This window comes from Monomorium pharaonis, unplaced genomic scaffold (genome assembly GCF_013373865.1).
Source record: "Monomorium pharaonis isolate MP-MQ-018 unplaced genomic scaffold, ASM1337386v2 scaffold_583, whole genome shotgun sequence".
NCBI lineage: Eukaryota > Metazoa > Arthropoda > Insecta > Hymenoptera > Formicidae > Monomorium > Monomorium pharaonis.
In genome coordinates, this window is record NW_023415894.1 from 1 (window position 1) to 12,350 (window position 12,350).

At 27.5% G+C, this 12,350-nt stretch overlaps 1 long non-coding RNA gene across 1 annotated transcript; it reads right to left on the reverse strand.

Moving 5' to 3' along the window:
* Positions 1-570: 570 nt before the first annotated feature.
* Positions 571-12,265, reverse strand: LOC118648668. The gene is made up of 3 exons (XR_004965395.1): positions 11,545-12,265; positions 10,222-10,452; positions 571-836 (listed from the first exon to the last, which is right to left on the reverse strand). It is a non-coding gene; the product is annotated as an uncharacterized LOC118648668 (long non-coding RNA).
* Positions 12,266-12,350: the final 85 nt, after the last annotated feature.

The window sequence follows — 12,350 nt, forward strand, 5'->3', positions numbered from 1 at the left end:
TGAAATTGTAAAATACGTGGATGCATACAGAAATATCAATATACTTTTATTAATTAAACAATTATTAAATAGACATTATTTAATATTACATATAATTTAATATTCTAATAGAAATTAAAATGTATTAAAATAAATTATCAATTAATTATTAAATACCCGAAAAAATGGACTTAATATGATCAGATATAAATGTGCATAATTAAATATAAAAAGATCTAATAATATATGATTATATATAATTAAATCCGAAAATTGGCGCGATATAATCATATATAATCATAAAAATACATAATTAGATATGAAAAGATCTAATAATATATGTATTTATATAATCATATATAATACCTATTATATAATAATATAAAAAAACATATATTATTAATCTTTTCATATCTAATTATATATTTTTATGATTATATATGATTATATCGCGCCAATTTTCGGATTTAATTATATATGATCATATATTATTAGATCTTTTTATATTTTATATTTTTTACATCTGATCATACTAATATCCATTTTTTTCGGGTAGATTAATAATCTATAAAATTAGTTAATTTAATTAAACACTTATTCTTAATTACATTTTTAATAATTTGTTTTTTAAACTTTTAATAACAATTTTAATTAAAAAAAAGATGTTAATTATCTTGAAATATTTTGAGAATCTATACAAATATCTTTCACAAAATAAGATTTACCTGAAAAGGCATGATCCATATGTAATTTAGGAACGTTGTTGATTGATCAAAGCGAGTAACGTCATTGCTAAGAAGATTCATGATCTGTCCAGTACCAGTTTGATTCATGGATGCTCTGTTCAGTCGTAATAACTACAACAATTTTAAAAAAGATACAATCTATTACCAATTAAAAAAAAATTCTTTTTATGATATGAAAAATTTTTTTATGATCAAATTTTTTAATAAAAATGTTATGTATTTTTTGAGCAATTATTAAACATTATTTATTTCTAGGTAATAATAAGTCTACTAAATGCTATCAATTTAAATGGAAAAGTCGAAAAGTAACAGTTATTATACCATTGAATAGATTTTTAGATTTTTTAACAAAAAGTCACAATATTAGATTTTAATCGCCAAATAATCGTATTTAAAACAAAGATCTAATGTGATAACGCAATAGTGTTATCAACAAAATTAAAATTAAATTAATGTTGGACATCTTTAGCCTTTAGCCGCCGACTTGTTATAATATTAAATATTAACTTAAATAATGCATAAAAATGGTAAAATATAAAAAATGTTTAAATATTATTTATCTTATTGAAGGAAAATCTATTAATCAAATTACATTTGTAGTTACCTAACAAAGTGTTTTCTCTTCCGTATATCAATTTCTATTATCTTTTTTCTAGATAATGTCATTAAGTAACAAGCCGATAAAAACTGTTATTTGTACATCTATGTATCAAATAAGTTTAATAGTGTTAATTTATATCGAGGCTTAGTGGTGTAAGTATAACAAAACCGTTCTAAATAATAAAGAATATTTTTTGCATAAACAATTTTGTTTTTTAATTTGGTTTTTTAGACATTTAATCCATACATTTTGATTACAAGTTTATTTTTCATGATTTTTTTATTTTTTAAATAATAGATTTAAATTATATTATTAGGGTCACTGTACCAGTTAATAAACAAATAAGAAATTTACAATTTATATTATAAATTATAGTGCGTCAATAAAAAAGAATAATAATACATTATTCTATACTAATAGCTGTATATTTATTCTTTTAAATGTTACATAATATTTCGAAGAAAATAAGAAAATAAATAAGTTTTATTTAAAAAGTGAGAAAACGCCAAAAACACTAGTAAATGACCGGTGCATATTTCTCTTTTTTACGTAATATAATGACATTTTTAAATAGAAATTATATTTTAATCAAATGTTTATAAAAATATATTTCAAAATATCAATTAATTTACAATTTATTATTCTACACTGTTATTATTTTGATATTTTTCTTAAGTAGTCATTTACTGGTGACCGTTCAGCGACTGGTGCAGTGACCCTATTTTAATTATAAATTATATTAAAATTAATTATATTGTCATGTGTGTGTTATAATTATTTCTTCATCAATTAATTGACAAAATCTAAATATAAAAGACTCATCTATATTAAAATATTTTACACTATTTAAAAGGACTCAAAAGTATAAAAAAAAGAAATTGAGAAGGATAGCTCTACTTGTTAGATATAAAAGCGATATCCAATTTCTGTCTCAAAATAATGTGTTTAATTATTTATAAGTTATTTGTTTATGTTATCAAATTAATCAAAGAAGAGATAACTAAATTTTTTTTTTTTAAGAACGTTCTTTTTCAATGATTTTTTCTACTGGAAGAAAAACTTTTCTTACATTTCTATTGAAATTTAAACCTTTTAAAATCTTAAAAAATTTTAACCTACTGTTAAAGCATAGTGGAGTATCCTTTTAAATTTAAATGACAATACTACTAAACACGTTTTCTTCGACGAAATTCATACCGTAAACAAGTTGGTTACGCTACTTACAAGAGAACAGACGAAAGTGTTTCTCATCGATTTTAATGCGCTTTGGATATGTTGTGGAACATAAAAAAATATTAGATCCATATTTTTTTTAGCGGCGTATCTTGACGTTTAGGAGTTGAAACCACCCTTCAACAGTAATGCATTTTTTTGTTTCTGGTGAATATCTTTGAAAATATAAGGTTTATGAAACCATGTTCTATACAAAAGTTTTATGACATTTACACTCTTTACAATGGTATATTCATATTTTTCAAAAATTTTCAAAATTTTTAATTTACCCTCATCCTCACCCTTTGTTTGCAACATTTTGAAAATTTTGTAAGGACAAAAATTAAAGAGCATTAAAAGTTGAATCCATTCATATATAATAACATATAGGTTCCACCATTCCCAATTATTGGCAAAACAAGATGATAATTTCGTGCTATAGGCGCCGCGTTAGAAATAGTGTTGCGTTATTTTCTTTACTCGCATCACACTCAATAATTGCCTTTTCTGTATATATCTTGCTCGCCGGATCGCGGTACATGCGTTAGGTATTCGCGCCACGGCACATGCGATTGTGCGAGAGACTTGGCTCCTCCAAAGTTTTGCGTCATTATTCATTCCTGTTTACTTCCGTTCCATTGATGTCGCGTCGTAATCTTAGCGTTGATTTCGCGTTGCGTGGTTGCCATTAATTTCGCGTCTTAGCTACTTGCAATCTCGTGTCTTATCGTTATTCGCCTTTCGCGCCTTTTTCAATTTTTGCTGTTTCTTTCGCGCCTTTTGATTGATTTTGTTACGTTCGAGTTATTTTGAGTATTATCCGTTACTCCTTCTTACACTCTATAACTCGCGCGTTAAGCGACATTTCGGCTACATTTCTTTGTTTCGTATTACTAATTCTTTTTGCTTTTTGCTCTTTTTTTTAGACGTTTTGTTAATTTGTTTTATAAAAGGAGCGTAAATTAATTTTTTTCTCGTCTGGCGTGAACAAACGTTTGCCTGCGGCATAATCGCCCCTCCCCTCTACCGAAATCGGAGCGACCGGCTAATTACTCTGAGCGAGCGTGAAGTGGGATCTTGGTGCTATTTTCGCGTTTGGTGATTTGACGCGACGGAAGTGCGCGTCGGGCACCCAACATTTAGTGATAATTCCCGCGGATTGCTCGGCGATAATTTGAGAGGTATTTGAAGAACGTCTATCCTCCCTCCCCTTTCGTATCGTTTTTGATCCGCGTCGCGGTTCCGCGCAATGGAACATGAAACGCGTGACAGAACATAAAAACATATTAATTATATAATACCCAATGTATTACACGATATAAAGCATACATGCAAATATATAACAAAGTAGCATATATATGTATGTGTACGGTATTGCAAGAATTAAAATAATTAGAATAGAGATGATTTTACCTCTGTAAGCAGAGTATTGTTATTAGATTCGTCGAGTGGACATTACATAATTTTCTAACATAATTTAAAAACTAAATCAGATTCTGCAACAGATATCGTTTTCCTAACTATTTCGACCGGTAAAACGGGAAAAATACAGCCATTAGACGTATACAGATTTCGATTGTGGAAGAATTTTATTAAATATTTTTCTTTTACTATTATGTTGTTGGATCTGACTTTAGATCTTTATAATAGAAAAAATATCTTAAAATTACAGTCATTAACACATCAATTTTTGTCGTCCAGGTTTTAAAATATATTTAAGAAGATGTTAAAGCTGCCTGTTTTACCGACATTCCGTTTAACTATTTAGTTTTGAATTAAATTTACAGAATTGAAAATCCTTTTCGACGTTTAAAGTACGTACACAAATAAACCCAAAACAATTAGATAAAAACCAAAAATGCAAAAAATTTTTTTAAGTTTATTTGTTCATAATATTTGCTTCAAAATACAAGTTATGTAGCTTATGTGTACAAATAAATGATGTCCCGCGGTTTGGAATAGATTGAAGAATAAAACCATAATCGTCAAATTACGATTACAAGTCGTAAAAAAAAGATATTTATGTGATCAAATTTTCAGAAATCTGTAGTGAAAGCGCTTAAATGAATAAAATTTGAACACATAAATATCTTTTTTATATGCCTTGTAATTGTAATTTGACGAATATAGTCTTAGTCCTCAACCTATTTCAAACCGCGGGACAGTCATTTATATGTATAAGCTACATATGTATTTTAAAGCAAACATTTTCATGAACAAAGATAAACGAGTGACTCTATATTATTGACCTCAATCAAGTTTGACGGGCAGTTTAGCATCCTCTTAAATATGCGTGGACTAAAAGTGGATACGTACAGAATGTATACGATGAGTATCTGCAGGCTATAGCGATAGAATTTGAAACACCAGTAGACTTTTTGTTTTTAAAGAATTCTAAAGTAAAATACGATTTTTGTGACAAAATAGCCATAATACATGTGCGTTATATTACAATAATATTATTAAGTGGGAACAACTAACAAGCACGTTACATGTAACTTTGTGTTTGCTGGGACTTATTTTTGAGGTAGAACCCGTAGGAAAAAATTATGCCAAAATTATGCACAAAAAATTGCATATTTTTGTGCATAAATTTCTGCAATTTTATACAAAGTTTTTGCCTTTAGAATTTTTCTGTAGAAAATTTTGCAGAATTTTATGTAATTTTTTTTTAAGGCAAAAAATTTCAGAAAACATTCTTAAAATTCTGCAAAATATTCAACAAAAATATTCTGAAGATAAAACTTTGTATAAAAATCTGTAAAAACTGCAAAAATTTATGCACAAAGATATGCAATTTTTTGTGCAGTAATTTTTGCATAATTTTTTTCTACGGAAAATTGCTTTGTATAACACATTTTTTCTATGAACATCATCTTTGTAATAAATATGTACCATAAATGGAAGACATTTATAAACAAAATCTGTATTGATTTCTTTAAAAGGATATGTTTCTAAATTATTAATACCGGTAAGATTTTAGCAGTTTTCCTCATCTATGCAACAAATATATTCTTTTACTTCTGCCTAATAAAAATTTTTATATGTCTAAAATTATGTTTGTAACAATTATTTCAATCTCTTTTTCCCTTTCCTTTATTTTTTCTTTTTTACTTTATAATATTTTTTAATTAATATTTTAAACTTATTAAATTAAATTATATTATTATATATAATTTTTATTATCAAAGTGTGCTATGTGCATATAGTGTAAATATATAATGTAATTATGTAAATAGTTATTGCAGCTTATATTTTATACTTATATTTTATACTTTTCTCTTGATATGATACTTTATTATATTATATTTGTATTTTTCAATATTATAAATACATTTTGCTTTATATTAATCTATATTCGCATTTGTAATAATGAAAATGTACGTACGCACATACGTACATATGCTACTTTTGTTATATATATGCATTAATGCTTTACATCAGGCATGTCAAACGCGGCCCGCCAATATATAGGTTGCGGCCCCCCGAGTTTTAAAAAATTTTTTGAAAAAAATATTAATTATTTTAAAGTAAATTTTATTTTTATTTGTATGCAGTTTAGTTTAATGCAATTGCAGTATGCAGTTTAAATTTTGCGTTTCAATAATTTTTAATTTAGTGATTAAAAAACAGAAAATATAGGACATATTAAATTAAATCGAACATACATAAATCTCATTTATGTGCATTTATGATTGGGCAAACACTTTGCGGGGACAATGGTGCGGAGAAAAGTGCGAAGATACCTTTTCATTTGATGCTTGACACTGGCGTTTCGAGAGATTGCGTGGCCACACGTGACGCCAGCGTTAACCAAAAAAAAGTTCAAATTTTTTAACTTTAAGTGTCAAAGCTTGATATTAATTGGATAAATATGGGTTATTAACTAAATAATTTTTTATAATTTATATTTAAAAAATTGGAAAATGGATTCTGGAAATGAATTAAAAAGTTCTGAAAATGTAAATTAGTTTAATTGCAAGTTATTATATTACTCTATTTTGTATACTACAAGTGAATTTTTTTGTGTAGGATTTTATGTGATGATTTATGTTTTATTATGATTATGTTTGATATAAAATATTTATAGTTTAAGTTTAAAAAATAAAATGACTATGTATGTATATTGTATAATATACAATAAAATGTAAAATATTTTTAGTTCAAAAAATGACATGAAATATAAAACGACTATGTATGTATAATATACAATACATTAAGCTTGACATTGAGTCTAAAAAATACATAATACATAATATAATCATTCTAAAAATCGTTTTATTAATTTTTTGAACATTGAAAACATGCGGCCCCCAACTTAATACAAAATAGATCAGGTGGCCCGTAATATCATATGAGTTTGACATGCCTGCTTTACATCGTGTAATACGTTGGGTATTATGTAATTAAGGTTAATCCGTTTTGATTTCAATGTAAAAATATACGCAGAATAGGGAATTATCGAGTGTGACGCAATTAAAGAAATAACGCAACACTATTTCTAACGCAGCGCCTATAGCACGAGATTATCATCTCGTTTTGCCAATAATTGGGAATGAAACCCATATGTTATTATGTATGAATGGATTCAACTTTTAATGCTCTTTAATTTTTGTCCTTACAAAATTTTCAAAATGTTGCAAAACAAGGGGCGAGGATGAGAGTAAATTAAAAATGTGAAATTCTTGAAAAATATGAATATACCATTGTAAAAAGTATAAAATGCCGTAAAACTTTCGTATAAAACATTTTTTCATAAACCTTATATTTTTAAAGGTTTTCGCCAGAAACAAAAAAATGCGTTATTTTCGAGGGGTGGTTTCAATCTCTAAACGTCAAAATACGCCGCTAAAAAAAATATAGGTCTAATATTTTTTTATGTTTTATAACATATTCAAAGCACATTAAAATCGATGAGGGACACTTCCGTCAGTTTTCTTGTTAGATAGTGATTGAGTAGTATGTTACTCAATAGTGCATCAATACCCGAAAAAAAAGGACATTAATATGATCAGATGTAAATATACATAATTAGATACAAAAAGATATAATAATATACACTGGCGCAAACAAACGGGACAAACATTTCAACTGAATTTTTAGGCAATCTTCAAAGTAATGCAACTTTGCAAAAAATCGTCCAAATTACATGTACTTTTTTTTAATTAAATGATAAAGACTCTATTTTGAGAATTCCTAAGCAAAAATTTGATTTGTTAAGTAGCCTTTTTGTATCGCATGAAAACCAAACATGTTTTTTTTTTAATTGAAAAAAGTAAAAGTTTGATATTATTTTTCACAAGTTTCTCGTTAAAATCTGGCTAATATTAATCCAGATTCTTAAAATTCATTTTTTTCTAAACAATTTCAGAAAAAAAACATGTTGATACAATGTTTTTTGTTGATTGTATACGAGTTTGAAATTTGCACTGCATTTTAGGGTATTTTAGCAAATAAATACAGTATTTTTTAAATTTGGAGTATTAATATGATATTGCACATTGATTTTATTCGTGTTTAACTCAATCCTACTGCCGTCATCAGAGTGACCCAATGTGCATCACGTGAAAATTAACATCAGGTCGGATTTTGCACATCATGTGGCTCTGAAATATATCGGTGGAAATTTGCACTTCTGATCTGAATATAGTGGATAGCTGACGCGCTAATTTGATTAAAGTCAACAGAAGGTTCGCCATTTTAGCAGTCAGCTCAGATTACACATAAATATACACATATTCATACATAAAAAAAATTAAAATTTTATTTAAAGAATCTGCTCTTTTTAGGGCCACATGATGTGCAAAATCCGACCGTTAACCTCCATGTGGTGCACATCGGGTCACTCTGATGACGGCGGTATGATTGAGTTAAACACGAATAAAATCAATATGCAATATCATATTGATACTCAAAATTCATGATATTCAAAAAATACCGCATTAATTCGCTAAAATATCCTAAAATACAGTGCAAATTTCAAACTCATGTGCAATATACCAACAAAAAACATCGTATCGACATGTTTCTTTTAATTGCTTGGAAAAGAATGAACTTTAAAAATCTGGATTAAAATTAGCAAAATTTTAACAAGAAACTTGTGAGAAATGATAACAAACTTTTACTTTTTTTCAATTAAAAAGAACATGTTTGGTTTTCATGCAATACAAAAGATTCACAAATTTAACTTATTTAATTTAACAAATCAAACTTTCGCCTAAGGATTTTCAAAGTAGAGCCTTTGCCATTTAATTTAAAAAAAGTATATGTAATTTGGATGGTTTTTCGCAAAGTTGCATCACTTTGAAGATTGCCTAAAAATTTGGTCAAAATTTTTATCTCGTTTTTTTGCGCCAATGTATGATCATATATAATTTAATTCAAAATTTGACGCAATATAATCATATATAATCATAAAAATACATAATTAAATATGAAAAGATCTAATAATATATGTATTTTATATAATCATATATAATACCTATTTTTGATATGATTATATAATACCTATTATATAATCAGATCAAAAACATATATTATTAGATCTTTTCATATCTAATTGTATATTTTTATGATTATATATGATCATATTGCGACAAATTTCGGATTAGATTGTACATAATTATATATTATTAGATCTTTTTGTATCTAATTATATATTTTTACATCTGATCATACTAATATCCATTTCTTTTCGGATATTTTATATTTGGCTGGGTTTTCTTTCGTTTTGCAATTTACTTTTTAAAAGAGATAAGTGCACTCGAAACGACATGTATCATTCAGCGATGCAAATTCGCAGGGTACCAGCAAAACGTACTATCAGTTGAAGTCGAAGGACAGGCTTAATGAAGAAGATATGTGTTGTCACACGACAAATCATGTATTCATTTATTATTCTTTTGAATTGGAAAAAACTATAGTATTTTCAGCTTTCTAATGACTTCGAGTGCATATTACAAACAAAAAAAGGTTTTTTAAATATTGCGAAGAAAAAAATCTTAGGTCGAAATTAATGCTGAAAATAGGAAATTATTAATAAATAATTGACGACTATTTTAACGTGTGCATTAATAACAGTATTATATTTGCACAATATTATTACGAGCGGTAAAAAATACAGTTACATCAATTAATTTATAATAATGAAACATGTCTAAGATATATTATATGTTACAAATTTTGCTCCGAACGTTTAAAACTATTATAGGAGTAAAAAGCGATTATTTATAACTTTACTTAGTGTATTTTACATTTCAAAAGCATTAAATTATATGTTTTTCTGCAAGGAGTTCGCGAACAGTCGATAACGAGCGTATGTAAATGATTGTGAAAACAATAAACGTGCAAGATAACAGACTCGATGTGATCAACCACTTCTTTAGGCCAGCTACTTTTAAAGAAAACTGGCTTAATTTTTCCGACAATGTATGTGTGTGTGTGTGTGTGTGTATGTGTGTGTGTATGTTGTAAAATTAGTCTTTTCTCCATAGATAATTAAAAAAACTATTATATATATATATATATATATTTCCGTTAATAAATCTTTCGTATTCCAACGTAATCCAACGATTTCCTAGAAATGTTATGCAATCATACTTAAATAAAACAAATATAATGCACTTTTTTAGCTAGAAGCTTTTTTCTCTCTTGCCAGGAAGAACTTATATTCCGCAACATTACCTTTCGGTAGAGAAGAGAGCTACAAGCGATACGTATTCTCATGCCGAACTGCAGCGACAGCAGCATCGATTGATGCATTATCAGAACGGAGATGATTGTACAAAGTATCAAGCAGGCAACATAGATCAACACGTCGTTCAGTTCTATCTTGTTCCTTCCAGTCGAATCTCTAGCGAAGTAGTCGATGATCCAACCTTGGAAGATCGGCACTGCTACGCGTACTATGCTGCACTGAAAGCAAAAACGTTGAAATTTAATGATGGGTCTGTCAATTCGACGAAATCTAAAAAATCTAAGAGAAGAGAAAGAGAGAGAGAAAGAGAAAAAGTCCTGGATTGGAAATTTTTTCTTTTTTTAATTATTAATTAGATTATTTTAACAAAAAACTGAGTATAATTTTTCCGTTATTTTCTGATCCTTCTTTGTCTTCCTCAGAAAACTAAAACACAAATAACGTTTGAAATTTCACATATTTAAAACTGGTTATTTTCGTAATTTATGTAAAAAGATAAGTAATTTTTATCTAAAACGTTTTAAATTATAAGTTTTGTAGAAATTGAGATAAAATCTTGAGAATTTCGTAAATTAGAAGCAATTCTTTTTTGGAAAAAAATGTTAACATGTATATAATCGATAGTTTGAGCATTTAATTAATGAAATTATAACGGTTTGATTATTATTCTTTTTTGTTTTAATTCATCTTTATTTAATTATGTTATTTTTACGCTAACTAATTAAACGCTTGTAATTTTTGAAGAAACAGCTTTGGGAAAAAAATATTTTAGATAAAAATTATATATTTATTAACATAACCTATAAACATTTTATGGACACAAATTATTTAATATTGCCAACCCTCGATAGGTAGAAGGAATTAAACTAAAAATAATACATCATCTTTGCTCTATTAACAACAATGTGTCGTTCGTGCATTGTAGATATTGTTGTTTATAAAGCGTTTCTCTAACTGCTTTGTCGCATACCAAAAGAATGAGTTTCCTGCTAGCTACTAAAATTGCAACTTTTTTATTTATTTTAACTTTAGTTCCATCTGCCCACAAATATTGTACTAATAATTAACAGACATTCTGACATTGATCGGTTTAAGGCCCGTTTCTATCAACGTAGGTTCAACTTAGTTCACTTAGTAATCTCAGTTTAATTTACTTGTTATCTCATTCTAGTTCCAAAAATTAGAAAGAGGTAAAGAGTTAATTAATCCGAGATTAAAATTAATCTACGTTGGTAGAAATGGGCCTAAATTCGGAAATATTATGCGCTATTTCTTTTCTAAAATATTGATTTTCTAAAGTATCGATATACTTGGATAAATTGATAGATTCCAATTATGAAATATGGCAACCAAAAAGCGTTGAAGATCGCCTTATATAATCTCGGACGGGCGTTCCTTTTCAACGGCACTTTCTGCCCGTCTTTGCCCACGGTGTATTCCAGGTTTTTCAGTTTATCTAACTCGCAATTCCAGTATCTAAAAAAAATGCGTTAGAACGTGAGACACATGTTCCCGAGCAATAATATTTCTTCCAGAAGAGTAGAGAAGACATTGATAAATTTGCCAATTGAAAAACATTTACGCAGTTGTAACGCGCAGTTACACATGTAAGATTGATGCTTAACGGATGCTAAACACTCTGAATTTAATTTCTAAATTTATTGTACTCTCTCTTCCTTTATACATAAATTCTGTCGGGTCTAATCTGGTGGAGTTTTTACATAATTTTATCGCGCATGAGGAAGAAATGGATTAATTAATTGCCTATGATCTGCCTAAGTTTATGATAGCAAATAAGTTGGGCATTAACATTACAATACTAAAAAATTAATTTAATACGCAATTAAATTTATTTTTCAGGCAGAACGATGCGTCATTAATCCATACTGTTGTAACAGATGTTACTCTCGTTTTGCTCGTGATAATCAAGATTACATAGTTATGTCACAAATCATTAATCAAATAATAAACTAAATCATTAAATTGTCCATATAGATTACATACTACAGTTGATTTAATGTTAAATTTTATGTTAAAATAACTGTATTATTAACTTTTTTCCAGCATTTTGCTGCATCCTCACATTAAAATATAATAAACTATAATGTAGGTTCTG